The sequence below is a fragment of the Alligator mississippiensis genome, chromosome 2 (assembly GCF_030867095.1).
Source record: "Alligator mississippiensis isolate rAllMis1 chromosome 2, rAllMis1, whole genome shotgun sequence".
Lineage (NCBI taxonomy): Eukaryota > Metazoa > Chordata > Crocodylia > Alligatoridae > Alligator > Alligator mississippiensis.
The window spans coordinates 241361983-241386778 of NC_081825.1; the positions used below are offsets into that span (position 1 = coordinate 241361983).

A 24796-nucleotide genomic window follows, 5' to 3' on the forward strand; every position below is an offset into this window, starting at 1 on the left:
GTAGGGTCCCACAAGCTTTTTGTGAGCCCTACTAAGTCTGGATTCTTACTCGCAATCAGGAGGCACAGTTCCTCCTGCTTGTTCCCCATACTACGAGCTTTAACGTAGAGGCACTTGAGGCCACCTGAGGGTGCACACGCCTCCCCTGCACTCCCAGGACGTTGTTGCTTACCTGGGCATCCCTTTCTCTTGTCACCCTGCATGCTGGTGAAGCATCCTCTCCACTCAGAGTGGCCCCTTCCCCCAGTGAAGCTAGTTTAAAGCCCACTGTATGAGATCGGTCAACCTAGAAGAAAAAATACGTCTGCCCTTAAGGGAGAGAGAGTTTTTGAAAAACACTGCTTCAATTTAGGGCGAAGTAAATCCCCGTGTCGTGTATACCCATGTCGGAGCCTGATCCTTACCTACTTCTCCAGCGGCAGGGAGACCAAGCTGCTGGTGGGCAAAGCGGTCCCTGAGCTGGGTGGGGGACCCCCCCCCCACCGCAGGCAGCACCTGCCCACAGGCACTTGGCTTGGGCAGTCCCAGGGTACAGCACAGACACAGAGGGAAGCACTGAGCCCCCACATAGCTCAGGCAAGTAGGCAGGCTCCGGCGTGAAAAAAAAAAAAAAAAAGATCAGGCTCACCGCTTTTTTTTTTTTTTTTTTTCTTTCTTCTGTGGAGCCTGCCTTCCCAGGCTGCCTGCACAGTCTGTCTGCAGACCCCCCCCCCCTGCGCGAGCTGTACTTCCCTCCGCGGCTATAGGGTAGGAAACTAAAACTCCTCGCGGGTGTTTTACTTTGCAGTGCCCCAAATTCATTTGCTGCATCCCAAAGTAATTTAAGGTGTATTATGCCGCCAAATGTGCTACAGCAACTTGAATAACATGCAATACGCCGCCGAATTTGCAAACTCATGCAAACAGCAACACTATTAAAGCAGTGCAAAAGGCATTTAACCCACTTTAAACCCTCTTTAAAGTGTCGCCTACAAATGGCCCAAGACTCAAAGAGTGGGAGTTGGGGATGCGTCTAGAACAGCCTCACTGCAAACTTCTAGATCTGAGGCACATCAGTGGACCCAGATGGATGGATGGATGCTTGCTCAGTACCAGATACCTTCCCCAACAAACCTACCACTGACACGGTATAAACAAGCTCATTTTATCACAGGCATTAGGAGCAGCTTCAGAGACTTTTAGTGAATACTATAACGCTAGGAGCTTCAATCTGCATGGAGATTGAAAGAACTGTACTATGTGAAAATACCTCCACCTTCACAACAACACTTCGGCATCAACCTGAATAACTGGGAGAATGAGCTAACACACACTGACACATACTACATCTATGTGGAGTGGAGCATTTAGAGCTTCTCAGCTCATCCCACCTTCAGAATTACTATAACATCTCATCTGATGGATATATCAGTCATACCAAACATCCAAAGATTTCAGCTTTACTGTCGACACAGATCCTCAGGAAGGATCCACCAGGAGCCTAACTTAAGCTGCTTCAAGAGAAAATCCTTCAGAATGATACGGGATTGATCTACAAAACGCTCTTGGGGTGCCTCCAAAAGGATTTTTAGGTATCCCCTTCAAAGTTGGACAGATGTGCACGTTAGAATCCCAAAGACAAAAGCATGGGATAAAAGCATGGCAAAAAGAGCTACAAGATGTCCTTCACAGATGACATTATCAACATTTTAAAAACTCAGTGTTCCTCCTCCAGTTTCAAGAAAGAGGGAGACACCTGAAAACAAGTAAGCAGAATTTTGAACCCTTTTCTGCAGGTGATGTGGCTCAAAAGCAGCATCATACCTGTACCAAGTAATCAAACCTCAGAAGTATCGATTGTGCAGCATGACCAAAGTGCACTGGGCCATGGACAGACCTAAAAATCACATTTTTTTGTTAAACAGGAAGAAGGGATTTAATGCTCAGGAGTGTAATATGCTCATATCAGCAGATCCAATGTAAAAGTTCTCTCTGTCCAATCCTAATTTGAAGTAAATGAAGCAAAAAAGTTTAATGATTTACCCCAGAAAAATAAAAGAGGTACATTACTCTAATGGGTTAGAAGCAGACAGATGAAACAGTTTCTCTGGAATCAGCTGGTAAGTCCCCTCCTCCCCCACCTTGATGCAGTGTGGCTGCTTTGTCAGTGTGTACCCTAAAATGCTAAACAAGTTAAGGCAGAAAACATTAAGTACAACATTTAGAAAGAAAAATGCCTTTACACATCCAGGACAGTAAGACAAGAGTAGCATGCACAGCACTCTGGGGCAAAAGTATGACCTACTCAGAGCTGCAGACTCAAGAGTACAGGCTGCCAAGAGACAGGTAGACAAAATACAAGTTAAAGTTTGATCTCCTTCCAGTCAATTCTAACAGAGAAAGATGCCTGAAGCTGCAAAAGCTGCCAATTGAAGCAAAGCCAGAGTGGCAGCAGGAGACACTTGAAGCTACCGGTCTGACTGCAAACTGGCTGAAAGTTTCTAAGAGTTAAAGTACTTACAGTTGGAAGTCCTGAATTAAAAAAAAAAACAGCAGCATCCTTTGCTAAGGAGAACATGTAGGCCACATGCAGATCTGGAAGAACGTGTAGCTGATTCAAGTTGCAAAGACTGAAATCTTCCTGGGCTGATCAGGGACTCTGGAGCAGAACAACAAACAAGCGTGGGGCTACCTAGCATATCAACAGTAGCGCCTGAGCTTCCACATTAGGAAAGTCACCTTTCTTGAGCTGTGCCAGAGGAATGCCCCAGCAGCAAGCTTACAGAAGATCTGATGCTGGACTACAGCCATCCAAGTACAGAAAACAGTTTTGAACTAAGAAATTCTGCCCTGCATCTCACAGATTTCAAGAGCCAGGAACAGGCATCGACATTAAAATTTCAGTTTACTGGGAAATTCTGCATTCTGTTTGAGCTATACATTAAATCACATTTAAAATGTTTTCAAACTGATAGTGTGCTTTAAAATAGGAGAACACATCCTGTTTTAATTTCAAGTAAGAATCATGCTACTTAATTCCACTGCTAGGATGAATATTTTCCTCAATAAATCAGGGGTGCTCAAGCCCACCCAGCTACATCATCCTGCCGACAGGGCTCCCCAAGGCCCTGGAAATTTGGCAGTGAGGGAGCACTGTCAGCATTAATTGCTGCTCCCCTGCTGCCAAATGTGCAGACCCATGGGGAGTCCTGCAAACTGAATAATATGGCCCGGAGTAAACAGATCTGGCTGATGCACAAGCAGATCGGCCCAGCACAGGATCAGGCCCAAGGACCCGAGGGGGGATCTAGCCCATGGACCAACCATATGCCACCTATCTGGCCCACCAGACCTGAAGTTTGGGCACTCCTGGTATAAACAAATTAAAAGTACACTCACTTAAGGGAGACCATTTCATCTACTAAAGAATTTATGTTCTCAATTAAAAATAAATAAATAAATAGTTTCTAGCTTATGTTGGCAGGAATTCCTTCCAAAAAGGAACCAAGTGTGAATTCAATCTCCATGAGCCGGCAGTCAGCTTCACTGCCTTTAATGCTGCTTACAGCTTTCCCCAAGTAATAGAGCAATATTACACAATACCGATTAGTTTCACGGATGCTACTCAGAATCCTGCAGTTAGAACAGGAACTGGCAAGAATCATGTCGGTTTTGTAGTGCTGCAGAGAACAGACCGGATTAGTGGAGGAAGGCAAAGGTATCAAAAAAGTTCAAGTTGAGAAGAGTGGGATAACAAAGATCACCTCCAGCATAACCAGCCTGTCACCCTTGCAGCAGTCAGGAGGTTCCAGAAGGGAAAGATGCATAAAACTTGACTTTTCTGAAGGGTTGGGGTTTTTTTGTTTTGTTTTTTGGTTTGTTTGGCAGGTTGTTTTTTTGGAGGGGAAGCTGAAGCCCCCAAGACACACCCAGAGACTGCACAATGGCAGGAATCCCAGGACTCTCTCTTTCCCTAGCAGCTGGAGGTACAAAGAGGCTGGGCTTTTCACAAAGGTGTTGCCTTTTGACCTCGCTGGCAGCCCCTCCCCACCTTTTTCATCTCTGAAGCTGATCTGGCCTTTCAGCCAGCCGGGCTCTGGAAATTCTCACGTCCTGGGCATAAAATATTACTCTTGGAACACCGACACATGTTCTGTTGCTTATGAGAGATCTGAAACCAATACCACACACTCAGTGACTTTTCTAATCCTCAGGCAATATTGTACTGCTATTATTGCCTTCAAAAATGGCACAAGAATGCACCACAATATGCAGCAGTAGCACACTAATGTTTTTCTTCTCATTAGAGAGGACACAGATAAGCTTAAAAAAAAAATCTTTAATCCATCTCAAAAGTGTTTCCACAACCACTGATACATAAGAATGCTATAAAAAGACCAGGAAAAGATTCCTCTAATGGTTGCTTTATTTATTTAACATTGGTGATCTAATCAGTTTTATCATGCTCGTGTTTGTGTGAATCCTCCATACATGAAAACGTGAGAGGGGAAAAAGACCCTCACATTTTTAAATAGGAATGTGATGTGAAAGCTCAACATCCATTTGTGAAAATGCAAAACTGTAAAAATTGGCAAGGGGCCTCAGAGCCAGAGGCAGTACTTGAAACCACTTTAATCCATTTTTTAATTGACCAGGTTTCATCCGAGCAGAATGCAGGCCCCCTCTCAACCAGAGGGTATCTAACAACCACCCACTATAAAAATTGTTTTATTAGGGGTTATTACAGTTAACTAGGTTTTTAATAATGTTGAGAAAGTTGAAATGTTTCTGTGGTGTTTGCTCTCCTTCCCTTCGATCTTCCATTTATGCAATTGCCTCTGACGGTTACCTTGGAAACTTACGCAAGTTTAAATTGGATTGATGTCCACTTAGTCATGGACAGGTTGAGTTTTGAACAGCCACATCTGAGATTCTGAAAATAATGTAAAACTTCTCTCATGTCTTACTCCATCACCCTTCCTGCCCTCTCACAAAGGTTAGGAAAAGTTAAGTAACACTGTGGCATAAGCTGCAGAGGTTGGCCAGATCAGAGAATGCCTTCGGTGTACTGGTTTCAAGAGAAAAGGCTCCTTAGAAATACCCAACAAGGTTTATAGTTTGCGGAGAGGTTTCAAAACAGGGATGGCAAAACATCTCCTACATTCCTCTTAGTAGTTTGAGACAGGACAGCGGACATAATATCGTAAAGGCAGACTGCACTGCACAGCATCTTTTAACTAGCAATGTAGCACTGCCACAGTATCCATACTACTACTATGGAAAATAGCTGCTGTTGCGCATTGAAGTTATTTCTAAGACTGCAAAGAAACAAACCTCAAGGCAGGTGGTTTAATGCATGAACACTGACCTATGAGCAAAATTATGTCCTCGCTACCGAACTACTCCAAGAGCTGTGTCATACTTTATGTGGAAGCCCTCAGGGCATACAGTATACTAGGTACTCAGTTCCAGAGAAGCTAGTAATCTCTGCTCCCTCTTCACAGCTATTGCCTCCCCTCCAGTTCAGCTCGCCCTCCCCACCTGTCCCATCCCCAGGGAAAGAATCTGCTTCCTTCTATCAAACTGTGATTGCCCTAGTTTGTAACACTACCTGCCTTAATTGATAACTATTTTTCACCTCCCATGCTCTTAGAAATTTAATATCCAGCCCCTTAAGAAAACCCCTCTCTCTTACTGTTTGGTTTTGTTATCTTTCTGGTGTTATCTACACTACTATTCGTGTCAATTCCTTTTTCTTAGGAACCTTCCTCAATTTGCACAAGTCCCTTACTGCCCCACCACCTTTTTATTGTAAACAATCTTTGTTTCCTGACAGCAATGACTTCCCTACCTCTAACCTCTTTTCTCAAATTGCTTTGTAACTCACCTGCGCAATGGGCATGAACAAAAAAACCCTCTCTGTCAAGTGATCATTTGTTTCTGCTGTCCATAAATATGGTTTTAGTCTTCAGCCTGAACTTTCCTTTTCCTCTCATATTTTCCAAGTTCATGTTATCTGCCCTGTCACTCCATGTAGCCTAAATACCCTCACACCTTTGCTGAGATATTTAATAATCTTCTTCCCACCCCCCTTCCATCTCATATAGTCAACCTTCCTCCCCTTCTCTATGATCTTTTCAAGTCCCAGCTCTCCAGAATTTGGTATGAAAATAGTTTATCACCTGCCTTCTAACACCTACAATAAAAGTATGACCAGATATCATAGCCACTTTGATAATTCCACTGATTTTCATTGTAGGATGCAGTTAAAATTGCCCTTAGTTTTTAAGATCTTCCCTAGACTTGAATCAACCTCACAAACCTGCCTTTCATTCTATTCTTCTCTCTGCCTACCTAGCATTTGCCTGCTTTATGCTTTTACATAAGACAGTTAGTGGTATGACCCTTCTTCTATAACAGCTCCTAAGGTCTGTAACACCCTACCGCTTTTCAAAGCTCAGAGGATTTTCTCCTTTTCCTAACCCCTTGCTTACAGGTGCATTGGCCCCACATGGCTCTTCAGGCTACTACTATTACAAAAAGGCCCTCCCTCGCTCACCCATGCTGCACTCCTGGGCTTGGAGCAATGAAGACTATGGCATATAGTCAGCTCCTGCCACTCAAGCCCACCAGACAGATCAAGAGTGGCAGAGGGGAACTCCAACATGCCCTCCTTACTAGCACATTTCTGGGTTTGGAGCACACAGAATGGGAGGTGGTGTAAAGGCCTTGTTTCTTGCTAGCGGCTCTGAAAGCACTATGGAGCCATTGCAGACCTACCTTTACCTGTCTTTCATCTGCAGTCAATATGACCATGTTCTAGATTACCTATAAGCCCTAAGGACAGTCTATACGAGAAGCACTATATAAACTTGTATTGTAGGGGAACAATTTAAGGAACGTTATTTTCAGGACTGTTCTGAAAGGCCACAGTCAGGGACAATACTGAATACCTTGCACAGCATACCCATGAAGCCAACAAACACAGGCTCCATACATGAACATGTACATTTCTCCAGTTTAAGTTTCCATTTAAAGAACTATATTTTAAGACTGAAGATAAATTTCTATGAATACTACTTAATACAAAGGAACAAGTCCATATTTATTTCAAACAAAACTCTGGATTAAATTGAAGAGTTACATACACACGAGATTTATAAAAATTTTAATAATAGAACTGGATGAAAATCTGGAAGCTGCACACTTCCACCCTTGCACATTTTAAACAGTATTTTGAATAGATTTTTTTTTTTTTTTTTTTTAAGAACGGGTGTAAGGAAGCATTGCAATGTGGCTCACAAAGGAAAGCCATGCAATTCAGGCATAGCTAAACAAGGAACAAAAACTGCAGATCAAATTGAGAAAACGTACACATTACTAACATGAGAACCGGCAGGCCTGAACTAAAGCTATAATATATCACATTCAGAAATGAGACACTATAATAAATCTAATTTACTCCAGTATAAAAGCATTCCACTGCAGCTATCCAAGGACTTACCTGTCTAGAGTGCAATTCCCATAAATACTTGCATCTACCCCATATATGGAATCCTGTCCCAATACTTAATACAGCACCGTAAAGAAGACTGTCACACAACACTGTAATCTTTCCTATTGGTGTATAAAAGGTCACAACATACACAAGTCCCCAGACATCTAAATTTATGTGCCAGCCATAGATGATAATGCTACACCAACTCTCTTAACATAATGCTATATCAAAATAGATGTGTGGTATCAGTCCACATTAAATACCATGCTAAAGATCTTTTTAGGTACTGCAGCATAATTCTGCTGCACTTTCCATCTGAGGCATAAATAGTTAAATTCCTCAAATTTAGTTGCCAAGTAGGAGCAGAAAACCGGGACCTTAAAAAAAAAAAGAACCAGACTACAGCAAGAATGAAACTGACCAGTTTTATACACTCAAGAAGCAAAACTAGGCCAATTATTTTTATTCCAAGCATTAGTAAGCCATAGTTGGGGCATAAAAAAATAAAGTATGATAAAGCAGTGCTTCTAGCCCTGCCTGACTGTGAAAGCCTTACAACGGTATGTCACTAGATATGCATCTTAATGAGCACTCGGGAGTCCAAAACTGTTTTTCCTTTTTCATCAATACACATCTGTTTACTGTAACATACTACTAATCATATGGAGCAAGTATACTTGGTCAGGGCAGCTGAATCTCGGGCATGTTACATCACATAACCTCATGTTTCTTAACTGTGTGTGTCCAGAATACATTTGCTCATTCTTCAGTTATAGAAGCAATTAATGGGAAGCTATGACCAGGCTTGCTGTTTTAAGCAGAGGACCATGCAAAATTTGAAGAAGAGTTCACATGTGATACTTGAACTCAAACAACCATACCTACCATGTAACTTTTTATAAACAAATTTGCAGTATGTAAAGCTTAAGTGATTAGGATATAAAAGTGACAAAACGTTTTTTTCTGTTAAGTTTTCCTTACTTTAACTGCCTATATGCAGGCAACTTTATGTAAAACAGAAGAGCCACCCCCTTTGAGGATATATTCACTTTGAATAAGTTTTGTGGATTTTTTTTGACCAAGAACATTTCCATACCTTTTTGTGGGTGTGGGGTCAATTGACAGCATTTTACTAAATGTAAAATCAGTTTTACCAACTCTCCTTTTTATGCTGGGCTCCCCTACCCCTACTGTGGATTTTCACTCACACAGTCAACACAGGAGAAAAAATTAAAATACAGAAAAACAGAACTATAATATTACAAAAACTGGCAGAGGGACAAAGAACAGATGTACAACCTTAACTTCTTTTGAAACTAGCCGTATTTCAATTAGACATTTTTTCTACATGGATATCGTCAATTAATGAAGGCTCAAATGTTGGCTTTATTTAAAAGTGGTCTGAGTCAAGTTTGTGCTTCGCTGCTGTTCAACTGGAATGATTTTATTTTAAAACTCAATATTCTGCTGTACTTTTTGCAGTCCAAACACTTGTAGCCTCCTGCTAACGCATGACAACTAGAAAGTGAAATTGACTAGATATAGGTCTTTTTAATTGTCTATGACAGTTAAAGTAGTTTCAGTCTTAAACAAAGATGGTTAAGTAACATTTATAAGGAACTGTGTTCCACTTTCACTTGCCATAGCATAGTGTGGATTTTCAACTACAATATCAAAAAAGGTTAAAAAAAAAAATAATCACAGTAATCTTAGGTTGTACAGGCACTTCAAATTGTGTAGACAAAATATGGTCTGGGCATTGACACACACACACACACACACACACACACTTACTTTTACTTTAAAGTAGCATTCCATTGCCTTGATCAAAACTGGAGATGACATATGGGTTCTAAGAAACATCCCACAACCAAAAGGATTTAGGGTCTAAGTATATTTTGATATTTGCATTCTTTGCAGAAAACATCTACACAGGCATTTATTAAGTAGATACTTCTGAAAACTAAAATTTTATTGATAATTTCTACAAACTGCAAAGACCAGGAAACACCAGTACATTTGAAGATACAGCCTGATATTAGTGACCATAACCAATTTATTTGTGGTTTGTCAATAACATGCCTTGACACTAGAAGATATTTCAGAATAAAGCAAAATTGAAACAAAAAAAGAAAAACACCCTTCAGAATCTCACAAGATTAGAGCTTTCTTCCAAATCTCAAAAAATCATCAACATTCCTTAACAGACACGTATAGTATTATCCCTGACCATGACATACTCGGTGGAATAATAAGTACAGGTTTCATTTATGCATTTATTCTTAATTTCAGTGGTTGCCATGGGATGTTTAATTTTCTATTTTAAACTGTAAAGCTATCCTGGAAGTACATCTGAACTACTGTTTTCATTTGTTATTCACAAGGATGATAGTTGTGACTTTAATTAGTTCAACTGATTGGTCGGAAAGTGGTTTTTGTTCCCATGGTAACTTCTTTTGGGTGTACTGTGGTGGTTAGTCCAATATCAGGCATGGGAAAAATCTATGTAGAATATTTTGTATGCATTACGTAATGCCATTCAACTATGCTTAAAATGTTTAAGCATTAGATATGATCATCAGAAAGTTTGTTATTTTCTTGTGATCTGAACTTAATAACAGAATGTAACGGTGTGCCTGTATTTGCTTAGGATTTCTAATTATTTTTTCCAATTGTTTACTTTGAATAGGCTTCCTGCTAAGAGCTTACGTTTCAACACCAAAATATTTCAAGCCAATGTTTGAAGAAGAGTTTATGCTTCCCAAATAAGTATTCATCACCATCTTAGTAAAATATCCACATATTATATGTAAGCACACTCCAATCCCAACACGCTTTCACCACAAAGTGATGATTATAGCCAAGAAGTGACATTAAATGGATCCAAATATTGTGGTCAATGAGGAAAATGGAAAATAGAGAAGAGACCTGAGATGATGAAAGGTACATCTGGTGTAAAAAGAAAAGTTGCTCCCTTAGCAATCCACCAAGAAATTTATGCACGGTCTCAGAGGCTTTCAAAGTAACCAAACCCCAGCTAAGAATCCGTATCACTTCTTTATCAAGAGTGCATGTCAGACACTGGCACTGTGGTTTTTCTAAGACATGAACCCATATCTAAGTGTCAGAGGGAAAAGACCTACCCAACTGCATCATCAACTATGGATTAAAACTTAGAATTCTAAAAAAAGCATAGAACAATTTTTACCAGATAGCTAGACCTTTCAATGCCAAAAAACTGTGATGGCACAGAAGTACATTACCAGGGTCACAGCACTACATCATTCAAGGTAATGTTTGTTATCTACTGATACCAAACATGACCACCCAGATAAGATTCTAGTTAGATGAAGTTCCACAAGAAATTATTTTTCCTTCTACAGTAATTCTGCTTCTTTAATGCTAATTTGTACTCCTATAAACAGGGCTATACTTCACAACCCTGGTTCTATAGCACTTTACTAAGCAGGCTGGAAACCAAGTCTTAGTAAATTAACTAGGAAAATAAATACAGTCCCTGGAACATCACTTCTCCAGTCTTACTTAACAGGATACTTGAGCTAATTTAAAAACAAATATTTTTATATTTAAGATACATAGACACACAAGTTCTTTGTAAAAATCTAAACTCTCACAGCTCAGTAGGAGACAGACTGGGTATTTAGCACTTGAGAAAATGTGAAAGAGAATTTAAGATCGTAGGTGGAGTACGTTAGCATGATAGTTCTGTTAAACCAAGCCACACTAAATCACTTAATGCTGACATTTAAACTATGATAAGATTTCAAAGGCAATCGCCCATTAAAATAAACCAGGTCCACTACATTGTTTTTCACTCAGTCACATCTGGACGATTTTTGGCACAAGCAGAATGACTAGCAACTTAAAAATGAAAACTTAGATCCTGGAGCACAATTTACAGCCACAGTAACAAAAAGTACACAGAGCTCTGCCCCAAGGTAGCAGGTCGGACTGAGCAAATTCTAGTTGTGGCAGATTGATAGAAAGGTCAATAAACTGAGGTACCAACTGCCCAGAAATGTCATTTTCTTTGAAGTTCATCTGCACCTGATGATTCAGACTCTGTATAGGGAAGGAGCATCAGGGGCAGTTTTACTTAATAGACAGACACTATATATTTACACACACACACCCACCCACCCACCATGCAGGCAAAACAGGTTTTAAAATTTAATAATTTCAAAGTTTTCCCATGAACTATCCACAGATCTTTATAAAGAGATTAGGCTCCCATGATGCATTTCAGAATAAGTCCTAGGTTGTGCCAGACAAAACCTGGGAATTTTGCATCTCCATTTATCAAGCTCAATGGTTGTCAAACTGTAGTCCACAAAGCACTCACAAGTCTGCAGAGATCTGGCCAGTCACATGGTGCTGGCTCCTGCATCTTGTAGAAGCAGCTGGAAAGAAGGAGCCAGTGAAGCTGCCTCCATTAGGAGCTACTGCTACACAAAAGGAGAAGAGGAAACAGAAGCAGTGAGAGCCACCAACAGGAGAGAAAGGAATATCCAGCGAGACTGGAACCAGACGAATGGACAGCCAGCATAGGGAAAGATGCTTAAATTGAAGAGTAAAGTGCAATTAACTCTTGCATATTCCATTTTAAACAGCATAAAACAACTGCATAACAAACACTCTAAAAAAATAATCTCTTTCTAATATTGCTCTTCCATGCAAATACCTGCATGTATTGTCAGATAACCGGACTCAAAATGGTAGGATCAGATTGTGTATTAACAGCATCTGAACCACATGCAGAGACAACTGCTCTAGTGAATTAACATTTATTCACACAAGACAGTTACTTCAATGCCAGCCTCACAACACAGGAGTGACTCGCTCACAAAAGCCAAGCACCTGCCATCATACATGCATTTGCTGTAAGTATCTGCTCAGCCTGCCCAAACTGACTTGACTGCCTCCATCCTACCCTACACATACCTTTACAACAAAACAGTTAGGAAGTGCCAGAGGACCTCGCTCAGACGGGCATATAGCCAATGTGCGGAGCCTGCTCCTCAGCCATCTACATGTGCCTATGCAATGGGCTCCATAAAATCAGAGCCTGGTATTTTCCCCTGGCATCAGGTTAAGATCAGCTTAGCCAGTTCTCTGGAGGGGAGTTGGTGGGGGAAGGCAACAAATGACACCTGGTTTCCAGAGCCCCCTGACAGACTCTCCCTCCATTGTTCCCCTGAACATCGCGGCTTCAGCAGCGCATGTGGAAAACCCCTCTCAAGTTGGCGTTTCTTCCCCCTACTAAAAGGAGCTGCTGTGGAATAGGTAGGAGGCCATTCTGTACCCGGCTCTTTCTATAGAAACCCCTTTCCTGAGTCACTGCCAGAGGTTTTCTCCCTGAGGACTGAACCGGTAAGTCCCAGCTGGGGCTGGGGCCCGGGGGTGAGGTGCCTCCCCAGCTGCCCACCCGCCGGGAGGGGAGAGCGCCGCGCTGCCTGTCTTTGTCCTTCGCAGCCATCTGAATCGGGACATCTGTCTCCCAGGCTGGAGGGGCGGGGGCCCCTGAAGAGCAGCCGGGGCCTGCAGGCAGCGGCCCTGGCCCCCGGGCAACCCCCTGGGGCTGCTTTTTGAGCAAGGTCTTTGAAAGCGGGGGAGGGAGGGCCAGGAAACAACAGCCAGGCCAGGGCCCCCCCCCACCCCGCATGTGCTGCGGGGCCGCGGTGCTCGCTCGAGCCCCGAAGTGAAGGATTTTATTATGTAACTTTCACCCGCGGCCAGTCCCGCACCGGCCCGGCCCGGCCGCCGCCCGGCGCACCCACCTGCCACAAAGGCCGGTCCCCGCCGCGCCGCCCGGGGAGGGGGCGCCGCGCCGCCGGCGGGGTCACGGGCGGGGGGAGCGCAGCGGCGCCCTTCAGCCCGCCCCGCCGCCGGGATGCCCTTCGCGGCCCCGGCCCGGCCCGGCCGCCCCGAGGGCCCGGCCCGGCGCGGGAGCCTCTCGCACGGTCGGGGCAGCCCCGAGGGGCCGCGCTCGGCGGTGGCGGCGGGGATGCGGAGCCGAGCCGGGCCGGGCCCTGCCGCTCCAGTCCCCGGGGGCGCTGCCCCGCCCGACACACCCGGGCCGCCCCGCGCAGGCACCCGCCGCCCCGGCCCCGCAAGTTGGCGGCTTTCCACTGCAGCCGCCCCGGGGGGCGGCACCTGCTCCCCGGCCCGCGCCCCCACCCCGCCCGCCCGCCCGCCCGCAGGGCGCTCCCCGGGGAGCCGGAGCAGCCCCCGCGCGGGATGGCGGCTCCCCCAGCCCCGGCCCCGGCGCGCGGGACTCACCGCGGCGCCTCTCGTGCGGCCCCGGCGCGGCGCGGCCCGGCCCGGCCCAGGGCAGCCGGAGGCCCCGACCGGGATGGATCCAGCGGCTGGAGCCCGGCGGGGCGCCCGAGTCCCGGGCTCCACGCTGCTGCGTCAGCGCCTCCTCCTCCGCCCCCGCCTTCTTCGTCGCCGCCTCCTCCGCCTCCGCCTCCGCCTCCTCGGAGCTCCCGGCTGCGGGATGGGGATGGGGACGGGGCGCCCCCGGCGCGGCGCGGCTGTGCTCGGCGGCCGGCCCCCGCACGCAGGCCGGAGCGGGCGGCGCCGCTGGACAGGAGGGAGGCGGCTCAGCGGCGGCTGGCGCTGGCTGCGCGCTGGTGCTGCTGCTCTGCCGCTCGGCTCCAACTCCGCCAGAGCAGCGAGCGCCTCGCTCCTTCCTGCTTCCTCGTCCGCAGCCAATCAGCGTCCTCCCCAGCGCCGCTCGCTTCGCCGCGCCGGCCAATCACGCGAGCCCCTGCCCGCCGCCGCCAGCCAATCCCGCGCCGAGCCCGCTCCGGCCGAGCCGCCCCCCCCCCGGTCCCGGCGCTGGAGATTCCCGGCGGGCGTGGCGTGGTCCCGCCATCCCCGCGCTGCATCCCCGGCCCGGCCCGGCCCGGAGCCCCTGTCTCTCCCCCGCCATCGAGTGGCAGAGCCGCCCCGGCCCCGGCCGCGCTGCGCCCACCCAGGTCGGCGACCTCGCAGGGAGCCCCACGCGGCGCCCCGGCCCAGCCCGCGAGGCCGCCTGCCTGCCCGCGGCGCGGCCGGGAGAGGACAATCCGCATGGCAGGAGCGGACAGGGGCTGCTCGGGAGCCGGCGAAACTCGCAGCAGGGGCGGCTGGGCTGTCACACCCCCACCCCGCGCACGGCCCGGGGAGCGCGCTGCCCACAGGCGGGCTCCCGCCCACCTGCTCGGCGGCGTCGAGGGGAGGCCGAAGCACGTTCCCCGCTTTCCGGCCGTAGTGACCGCGGGGAGGGCGGAGGGAGGCCTCTTTGTCAACCCCCGCGGAGCAGCCCGTCGCCTCCTGCGCCTCCCCGGCTCTGCCAGCCACAAGGCGCCCGGAATCCCGGCGCGGGAGCCTTGCCTCTCTCCAGCCATCCCATTACCCCAAACGCCCCTTGGCACTCGCAAGCTCAACTACAAATACTGCGTGAAATGCACAAAGACTGCTAATGCCGAAGTACCAAGCATTTGTATATAGGGGACAGCTCAAATTAAGATTCACAGACATTAGGGGAGCCTTCGGCCACTGCAATAACTCTATAAAACGCTGTATAACGAATGGTTATAGGACAGGTAATGAAGCATTAAGGTTTACCTTTAAGGAGGAAAACTGACAACAGAATACATCACATCTGAGCAAGGTGGCATTGTGAGGAAACCTTAGCTTCTGAGATTTCCTAACTCAAGTCCTTGATTTTGTGACCTAACGTTACCGCAATGAAAGATGCCAAACTTTACTCTCTCTCATTGCACCATTAAAGTGAGGTGGCTCTAACTGATGGGTTCTTGAATAAACATGTCTCTTACTGAGCGTATCCTCTAGTCTACACTAACATGCTTATACTGCACCTTCTCTCCAAAGCATTAACTATATAGGCTTATCAAATGTAAACATGATGATTGAAGCACAAATACAGAGAGGACACACTTCCTTTTAACTGAACATTGGAGTGATTTGTTCACAATTTCTCCAAATGAAACGGGGTTTTTCAGCTGCATGCTAGCTCTGAAGAAAGGTTAGTTGTACCGACAGTGGAACTCAGCTTTAAGTATCTTACAGTAGTTGCTAATGATACTATAGAGAGCAATGCATCACTTCTCTCAGCAGTCAAATGTGTCTTTCCACTCCATTGTTTTTCCCCTGAACTCAAAGAGGAGGTCAAGTTACTTTTCTCTTTCACGGATGCAGGAGAGCTGAAAAAAAATGAAGACTAGGCTGCAACTTGTGAAGATAGCCAGAGGCTTGGTGATGCAAGAATGAACTTCTTGAAACAGGCATGGGAGAACTCAACACTGGAATGCTGTGGGGAAGTATGAAGAATGGATGGGTTATAAAGAGTCAACCCCTGCTGCTCTCATCATTTGTATGAAGACCTGCCTCCTGGCACCTCAACGCCCAGTGTACTAATAAAATGCTGCCACACTGTTGCATAAAACACAATCTCTTCCTTTTTTTGAAGAATCCGATACAGGAAAATAGGCCCCTTTTCATTTGCAGTCCTGTTGCTGTGCTTCAGTTTCTGTGAGAAAGGTCACAGATCCTCCCTCAGTGGTTCACTGGCACAAACTCTTTCTGTAAGCAGCCTTGTGACTTGGCTTCAATGACTTTTCAGTTCCTTTGAGGGTGGCCAATTTTACTTGATAGCCAGGAGGGAGCGACTGTCCTGGAGCTTCCCTGCCCCGGCGGTGTGCACCTCCCCATGCTGAAGGGACACACTCTCCTTGCTGCCCAGACAGCAACCTAAGAAAATGGACTCTGCCCTCTTGGCCTACTGTGATGCACACAGCAGTTTCTCCTATCTACTGCAGCAGCTGCCAAGACTGTATAGTAAACATATCCATTGATAGCATGTGTCTTACATATTTTTAAGGGATGTTGTGGAATAACAGATTATTTTTGTTATCACATCACCATCATTCCCCTCCACTGAGTCCTACCACACTAACCCCTTTCCTCTTCTGATAAAAGGGGGGGGGGGACAAACAAAAAACATTAATTACTTCAGAGTCTCAGCACTCAATCAATAAGAGGACACCATGGGCAAAGTTCCACTGGGACTGAGCTGGACCATGCAGCCTATTCTGGAAAAAAATAAAATGATGCTCCCCAAAAACTGTCAGCCTGAAGTAACAACTCAGGTCAGTATAAGGTCATTGTCATTGATGGACAGGTATCTACAAAGCACTTTTTCAGTGTCTTTTCCCATTCCCTGAGAACCTAACTAGACAGGATTGCATTCTGTAACCAAAAAGGGATGCTACTCTCCCTGGAGAACTGAAGTGAGACACCCATAGTACAGGCTCGAAAAGTTGAGTTTATCAAGCAATGTTGGTTCTTTCATGAATAAAAAGGTTATATGTTTTAGGGTTTGGGGTTTTTTTGCTTGTTTCTGTTTTTGTTCTGCTTTTATTTTTACAGAGACTAGGGAAGGAATCCATTTCCCTCCTGTCTGAATGGACATCAACAAGGTCAGCCTCCCTGATTTTCATCCACTCCTATGCCTGTGCCATCTACCTCAGAACTTCTCTAGCAACTGTGGCATGTTTGTAAGCCATTTCTTTACCAACATTGCCAGGAAGCAGGAAGATGTTTGAAGGCAAGCATGTGCCAACTGGGACAACCCAATCACAGCATAACAATCTCTGCTAATAGCAAGAGGAAACCAACAAATGCAGTAAGCATCAATTAAGCCACAGAAACTGGGTTAAAGACCATTTTTAAAGGTCTGTGTAGAATTCAGCAAAACTGAAGGAAACCTAACATACTAAAATATCCTCTTTCTTCCCAGTGTGCCTGTGTACTGTAAAGAATCTGGAATGCAGGATCAGCCATTATTGACATCACAGCAGTGCCAAGGGTGGGAGATAAGGAGGAAGCATTTCAACCATTTGGAGACACTGATCCACTTTCTAAACTTGTATGCAAGCTCCGTTGTTTCCTTTGGCAGTTTATGTAGATATGAACTTTAAGTCAGATCTCAGCAGCGTTCTGTTCATTCACCTACATGCCACTTCAATGACAAAGCACAACTGTTTTCAGCAACCAGGGCTTGCCAAATCATAATGAAGGCCTCTGTTATGGCTATATAATGTTATAGTCTACCCCAGAGTTTACAGCAATAATTTTACCTCCAGGACTACCTAAAAAGGGGGCACAGTAGGGTTGCTCAGTGATAGTATTTTCCAGACAAAAATATGCCCCAAATCAATGGCCTGATGTTACTTCAGTGAACGCAGGTGCAGACAGTTAGATATCATGAACCAGGAAGCCATGACATTTTTTGGCTAAATTATGATGACATCAGAAGCCAGGTTTTACATAGGTTCTCAAAGAAACATGTGCTGTCTGCGACTATAGAAAATAAGCTAGAGGGGTGGCTGCCTGAATGTTTTGCTATCATTTTTTAAATAAAAGGACCAAGAAACAAGCCAAGATAAACTTATCAGCTATATTGCTGAGAACAAACAAATGGGATGTATGCTAGCAACTGGCCTTTATCCAATAACATATTGCCTTGTTAAGATCCTTGTGCTTTAAGATGCTCCAATGATAAGCCTTGTAGACGTGTACAGTATTAACACTGAGTTTTCTCTTCTGTTAACAATCAGTTCAAGGAAGCATATGACAGAGGATAGTACAGTTATCTTATGGAAATGAATATGTATGCTAGTTACTCAGCAAAGCATAATGACTGTAAACAGTCTGGTTTAGAACAACAAACTTATTTTAAAATGGATTCAGACCCAACATGTAACAGCTCCTTCTCAATTGGATCAGAATTTTATTGCTTGCAGACCCTTTTCCTTTGTGCTGTAGAAACTAATGTTGCTCTGCACTTAAGAAAAAGGTAGGGAGAAAAGAAGATCCCATCAGGAAATTCCTATTATAGCTTTTTATTTCACCACTTCCCTCAAGTGTCCTGGAGTAGCACTACTTTGCTGCTCAACGTTGTTGAGTGTTAGCTAAAAAGTAAAAAAAAATCCCCCCTGCCCTTTCTTTATGAGAGCTGAAAGTGCTGCTTAACCAGTATTTCCAAGGTGAAGATTGAAGGAATCACCAAATCTGCCATACCACTGGACTGTCAAGCTGCCACTAAATAATTTTAAAACTTCCAATCTCTCCAGCAAACAGCAGCAGGAGGTTAACTAAGGTAGTAGCCAAATGCAGAGCATCAAATCAATTATAGATTTAGTTTTAGTGTGATAGAGAATGCAATCTCACTTTACTCTTCAGAAATGTTTTAATGACTTTACAACCATACCATCTTGGACTGTGATCTCATGTGCTAAATAGGGACAAGGCTGGTCAATATTTGGATGGGAGACTGACAGAATTGGAGCTGCTACATAATAATTTATGAATGCTCTGTTGACTTGGTTATGGAGTATGAATACATTGGTTTAATTGATAGGGAACTGCAAGGAAAAACAAGCAGGAAGGAAGCAAAATGGCTTGAGAGAAACCACCTCTCTCCCAAAACTGAGTTGTTAAAAGACATTACAGGAAAAGACCTGAGTGCATCACAGAAAATGGGATTCTCTCAAGAGAAGGGAAGGAAGGTAGTTTGGAGTTGTCTAGGAAAAGGAATCAAAGACATAGCTGACATAGTGACTTTAGACAAGATAAATGTGCATGAAGACTTGTTTTGAAGATTTCTGTTTCTGTCTCTAAATACTGTATTGTTAAGCAGCCATGAGGCCAGTCACAGGAAAGAACTGCAGCTGCCTGAACCCAGTCAGACCTCAGGGTTCTGCAGGTACAGATGATGCACAAAGTTCTGTAGGCAAGGACATGCCACTCTGGAAAGAGAATTGCACTATAAAAAAGGTAAGGGTAAAAAGCCCAACACTTTAAGGGGTTACACTTAAGAGACCATAAAGGGAACAGGGGCTCAGGTATAACCAGGAAATAGACCTCTGAGGAAACATGTAGGGCAAGAAATGGTGCTGATGATTCAGTAGGGGGCAATCTTCTCTCTGAACTATCATGGAATCAATACCCTGACACACTGTTAGGGGCCACTGTTGCTGGAGGTTCCATCTTTCAAATCAGGCATGAAACTTAGGCTCTGACTTTTTTTGTTCATTGAAGACCCCGCAACACATGGAACAGATGGGTTAAGAAAGGTGTCTTGATCCAATTTTAACACAGGTAATAGTACTTCTTAAATGAACCCCTAAACTACAATTGGAGAAGCTATTCTCCCCATCCCTAACATATACAACATATTTCCCCACCAACAGACCCACATATATACATCTAGCTGTTGGTCCTCAATAGTTGCTGTGTATTCTGCCCCAGAGATATCTTTTAGTAAGGAATGACAGAGCTGTATGTATAGTCTATGAATCTCTCCCCAGTGGAGCATGCAGCTAAAACCAAAACATCCCTGTTTTGCAGTAAGTTTTGTTGCATAGAAGTGTTTCTGTAAACTAATCTCACTTTCCCCACACAGTTAAGTATTAAATTTAGGAATGAGAGAAGGCCAGGACACATGAATGAAATTTCCTAACAGTTGTTTAGTAGTCTGCATCCAGGCAAATCTAGAATTAATTTGGATATGCACTAATCATACTTACCACTATACCTCAACTGTAATTGTTAACCAGAAATTTCTCCAGTCATACTATTAAACCAGCCCCCTCTAAAACAAACAGGTATGGTGAACAAAAACAAGTAGCAAAAACCAAACACTTCCCAGCATTTAGAATGCTAGCATCCCTTGAATTGTTGCTCAGACCTAACTTTTGAATCTCCAGGCTATCTCCTGTTTACAAATCAGGAAAATATCTCCTATTTATAAATAAATGCCTCTTCCTCAAACAAGGTCTAGGATTGACTTTCAAAGACACAGGCTATCAGAATGCCATTACAAAAAACAGGGTGATTACAAAAATGCAAAGAGCTCTCTATAGAAAGAAGCCTTCAAAAGTTCTATCACCCTCACTCCTTTGAGAAATGACCTGCCTTGAAATAGCTTCTTCTCTTGTTCCTTCCTCATTCAAATGGGGTAAAAACAATCTAAATTGCCAGTTACAAAACAGCATGGCTGGTTATCTGCTATTCCTTAACCATATATCACATGGCCCCCTTAAAGTGCAGTTTCTCCTCCCTGACCAGGAAGAATTAATTGCTAATGAACAACTGTCACAGCACCCCTGCAAAAGGGATCACATCCAAAACATTCTGCTTGCTGCTTACAGTAAAATAGGGGAAATAAATATTATAGTGGGTTTTTACCTCACTGTTTGAACTGTGCCAACATAGACTGCTTGCTGACCAGTGGACATAATTAGCCCCACAGACAGGGCCCTCCCTGTCTTGTTTCCTGTGATTTCTTATTGCCCCACAATATGGGAAGACAGCTCCAGAGGAGTAGCGGCATGACCCAGGGAGCAGCAGACAGAAAGCCTGATCTCCTGCCATGCAACTTATTTAGTCCTGTGCAAAAGGACAGTAAGGTGAGGTAGCACTGTAGAAAGTTACACAGAAAGAGGAGATGGAAGAGAAGGGAATTTTGATGGAGAGAAAATGGTAGGAAAATGAAGAGAAGGAGAGAGAGAAAGAGAAAAAAGAAATTATTCTTGATACCCAGTGGGTGCATCTACACAAGACATTTACTGCACAGTAGACTAATTAGCTGTGCAGTAAATGTCACATGTCTACATGTGCACCCTTATTGGTTTGGAGTAAACTAATTTACTTTGTAGTAGGACAGTACTTGTAAATACAAGTGCTATCTTGCTGCAGAGTTTTTTATTCCATAGCAACGCACATGTAGATGTTGCCCTGACTGGCTGGGACATGAGGGTGCTTCAGTGCAAGGGCTGCCTGCCAGCTAGCTCTACACTCATTGGTGACGTGTAGGGGGTGCACACGGGTGCATGTGCACCCCCTGAGATTGGCAGTGCACCCCCTGAGCCTGGTTGCTGCCAACGCTGCCAGAGGTGCCTGCGGGCAGTCGTCAATCACCGCTGGCCACCGCCAACACTGCCAGCAGCGTCCGTGTGTGGTCACCAATCACCGGTCAGTGATTCCTGCTGCCCCTCACCACCAACACCACCGTGGCTGCCTGCAGGAGCTTACCGCTTGTTGACGCCATGCCCCTGCCTCACCGCCGACACCATTGCATGTGGGCGGTCACTGTGCCTCGCCAGCCTCATGCCTACATTGAAGCACTCCCATGTCCCAGCCAGCCCCTCCACAGCACATTGAGCTTGGGGGACTGGGGAAGGAGGGGGAACCCTGGGTCCCTTGCCAGTCAGGGCTGCTCCAACTGGGCTTAGTGGGCTGCGGTTCACCATGCAAACAGTGCACCCAGAACAAAAAAATAAGCACCGGAGTTCATTGCATCACAATAATATATATTAATATGCACATGTAGACATGCCAAGTTACAAGCGAGACATTCAGTTAATGGCTTAAACTGGATAAAAAGAACCAGACAAGTATATAACAGTAAAATCAAGTGAGTACAGTCTGAGAATTCTCCTTCGAGGCTCCAGCAAGCCAATCTCTACAAGTTTGGTAAGTCTGATAGAGAAGCTTGTTGCCAAGTTTGATAGAGAAGCTCTTTTTAGCCGTGCATTACAGAACACTCCAGATCTTAAAGGTGCAATCACCAGAGCTTCTTAAAGCTACAAATACTACTGCAAGAATTTTTTTATAAGTTAAACAGAAACCAGAAGATAACAAAACTTTAAAGGCCTGAAGGGGAAGGGTTTCAAACAATGATTCTCAACCAGGGTATCACAGCACCCTAGAATGCCTTAAGATCCTTTCAAGGGTGCCACAAAGTGCCATGCAATGTTAGCACTGTTAGGTGTGCACAAATGATTCATAAGATAAACCCAGAGATTTCAAGCAGGAATTCACAGTGTTCAAAATATCTTGACCTGTTGCAGTCTTTCACAGTTTTTTGCAACAAAAGAACTGCTTTATTGTTTTTCTGGAGTCAAAAAATGAGTGAAAACTAAGAGCTGGCATATTGAGAGGGGTGCCTTGAGTCTAAGATTGAAAATCACTGGTTTGTGCGGTGGGGGGAAAAAAGATACAAGTTTTTATATTTTATTACGTTGTGTTGGCAGCCAGTGGAGTGAGAGAGATGCTACAGCAAGAATATTGGGATCCCTGGTAGCCATGGCTGAATATTAGTATACCTTACCTTCCATACAGCTGAGGGACTGCCCTCTTCAGGAATTCCATAGGCTGAACACACTGCACCAACCAGGCAATCCCTTACATTTTAACCCTCTCCAACAATTCCCTGCAAGTCCCCTGCCACATTCCTCAGGCCAGGAACTCCATGTGTTCCCCAGTCTTCTCTCTGCATGTCAGAGGCTGTGGGTTTTCCTCCCCTCATAGCATTGTTCCCCTTCCTCCCCATGTCATGTGCTGTGTACCCTCAACCCCTCTCAGGTACAATTTTCTCCTCCCCAGGTCCTTGTTTTCCATCCTTCTTTCCTCCTACTCAAGCATCAATTTATTTCCAGGCCTCTACTTCCATTCCTATTCTAGTTTTCCCCTTATGAATTCCTGTTTCAATTATCACCAGGACTCTCCAATCCATTCTATGTTAAGTCTCTTCTTCCTCTGTGCCACCCGCAGCCCCATCTGTTCAGTTTCCTAACACTTTATCCACATCCCCACTCCCACACTTGTCCCCATTCCTTTCTCCACTCTCCATTTTTACTCTCCCCCAAGCCCTCCCTATCAGATCCTTTTAAGTCCAAGCTACAGGCAAACCAACTCAAGCACCAAGCTAAGCTGCTCCTTTGGTATGTGCAAGCAGTGACAGGGGGTGGCAGCAAAATTCTTGTGTCTGCAGCACCAGCCAGTGTGGAGGCCAGAGTTTTCCTGTGCATTTTTCTTTACTGGTCCTCCAATCTGCACCAGAATCAATAGGCTACTACCTGATAATCCGCCAAACACTCTCTGACATCTTGGAGCAGACTGGCTGGCAGTGTTCCAAGTTATCCCACTGAGAATTAGACTTTGTTGTGCATGGCCGAGAACCTCACTTTTATACGTGAATGAGTTGAAGATCATGAGGAAAGGAAGGATGGAGAGCAGCAGAGTAAGGACTCTGGACTTCAGAAAAGCAGGCTTGGCTGGGATGATCTAATTGGGGATGGTCCTGCTTTGAGCAGGAGGTTAGACTTGATGACCTCCTGAGGTCCCTTCCAACCCTCATTTTCTACTATTTTAGGAAGCAGTTTTCTTCTGTGGCTCCAGTGCAACCTCAAAACACCAGGCTGACCACCCAGTCTGCAAGAGGCAGAAAGCAAGAACTTATCTTCCCCAAACAGCAAGAGATCCCAGTTAAAACCCAAGCAGTGCTACTAACAGGCAATTCCCATTACATGCAACACTTACAAGTAGTCAGGATTTGCATGAACTACAAAACAAAACTTAAAATTGGTAGACTGGAGCAGCTTAGAACAGTCTTGAATGCCCTTGCTCTGATGAATGCTGAGGTCAGGTTTACTGAGATGCAGAAGAGACTTTCCAGCTCTTCTTGGCTAGAGGCAGGAACATGGTGTTTCTGGGAGTAAGAAGTCTGATGAAATTCCCTCCCCAATGTCCATATGCATTGCATAATTGCCAGAATCAGAAAAACTAGGGCTAAGTTGATCCCTTCTGCTTATACATGTTTGAAGCTATATTGTCACCAGACATCCATTTCGATACAGCAGTTTGTTAGATTAAAGGCATTCTTCTTTATTTTACACCTTTGGAACCTGTCTCAGAAGAGTCAAATGAAATTTCATTTTCAACCTACTGGTGTGTGAATAATTTGAAAAGAACAGTAGCCCAGTTTAATCAGACTTTTTTGCACAGGCTTAACGTCTGAAAAGTAAATTGACCCATCTCTATCAGTCTGAAGAATCTGGGACCCATCACTGTGTCTGGCAAACCAAACCCAGCAGTGTCTCATACAGAGTTAGGCAAAGGGAACACGACTCAGAAGAAACAGCATTCAGTAGAATTAGAGGCACAAAAATAAACTTGAACTGCATTCTCAGGAAACTGTTCTTTGTAATCTACTGAAAAAATACAGTAGTAGCGTAGTCTCATTTGTTTGCAGGGATATAGTCTCACATTATTCACACATTTGAGCATAACTACAAGGCCTTAAGCAAAAGGTATACAGAAGTACTCCATGTACATTTTACAGCACTATATTTTAGAGCACTTCTTATAGGACTATAAAGTTACAGCTCTCTTAAACATGACAGAAGTGCAGTGTTTGGAGGGAGTGGGAGGTAGGGGGGGGAGGGC

The 24796-nt window shown here is 44.8% G+C and overlaps 1 protein-coding gene and 1 long non-coding RNA gene across 2 annotated transcripts in view; one reads left to right on the top strand and one right to left on the bottom strand.

Annotated features, from left to right (window-relative positions):
• BAHD1 (bromo adjacent homology domain containing 1) overlaps positions 1 to 14157 on the bottom strand; it is a 60665-nt gene extending 46508 nt beyond the window's left edge. The window contains exon 1 of the mRNA XM_059722996.1: positions 13778 to 14157. The gene's annotated coding sequence lies outside the window, so the exon portion shown is untranslated. The remainder of the gene's footprint in view (positions 1 to 13777) is intronic.
• Positions 14158 to 14346: 189 nt separating this feature from the next.
• LOC132248785 (uncharacterized) lies at positions 14347 to 17942 on the top strand. Its single transcript, XR_009460193.1, has 2 exons — positions 14347 to 17189; positions 17304 to 17942. It is a non-coding gene; the product is annotated as an uncharacterized LOC132248785 (long non-coding RNA).
• Positions 17943 to 24796: the final 6854 nt, after the last annotated feature.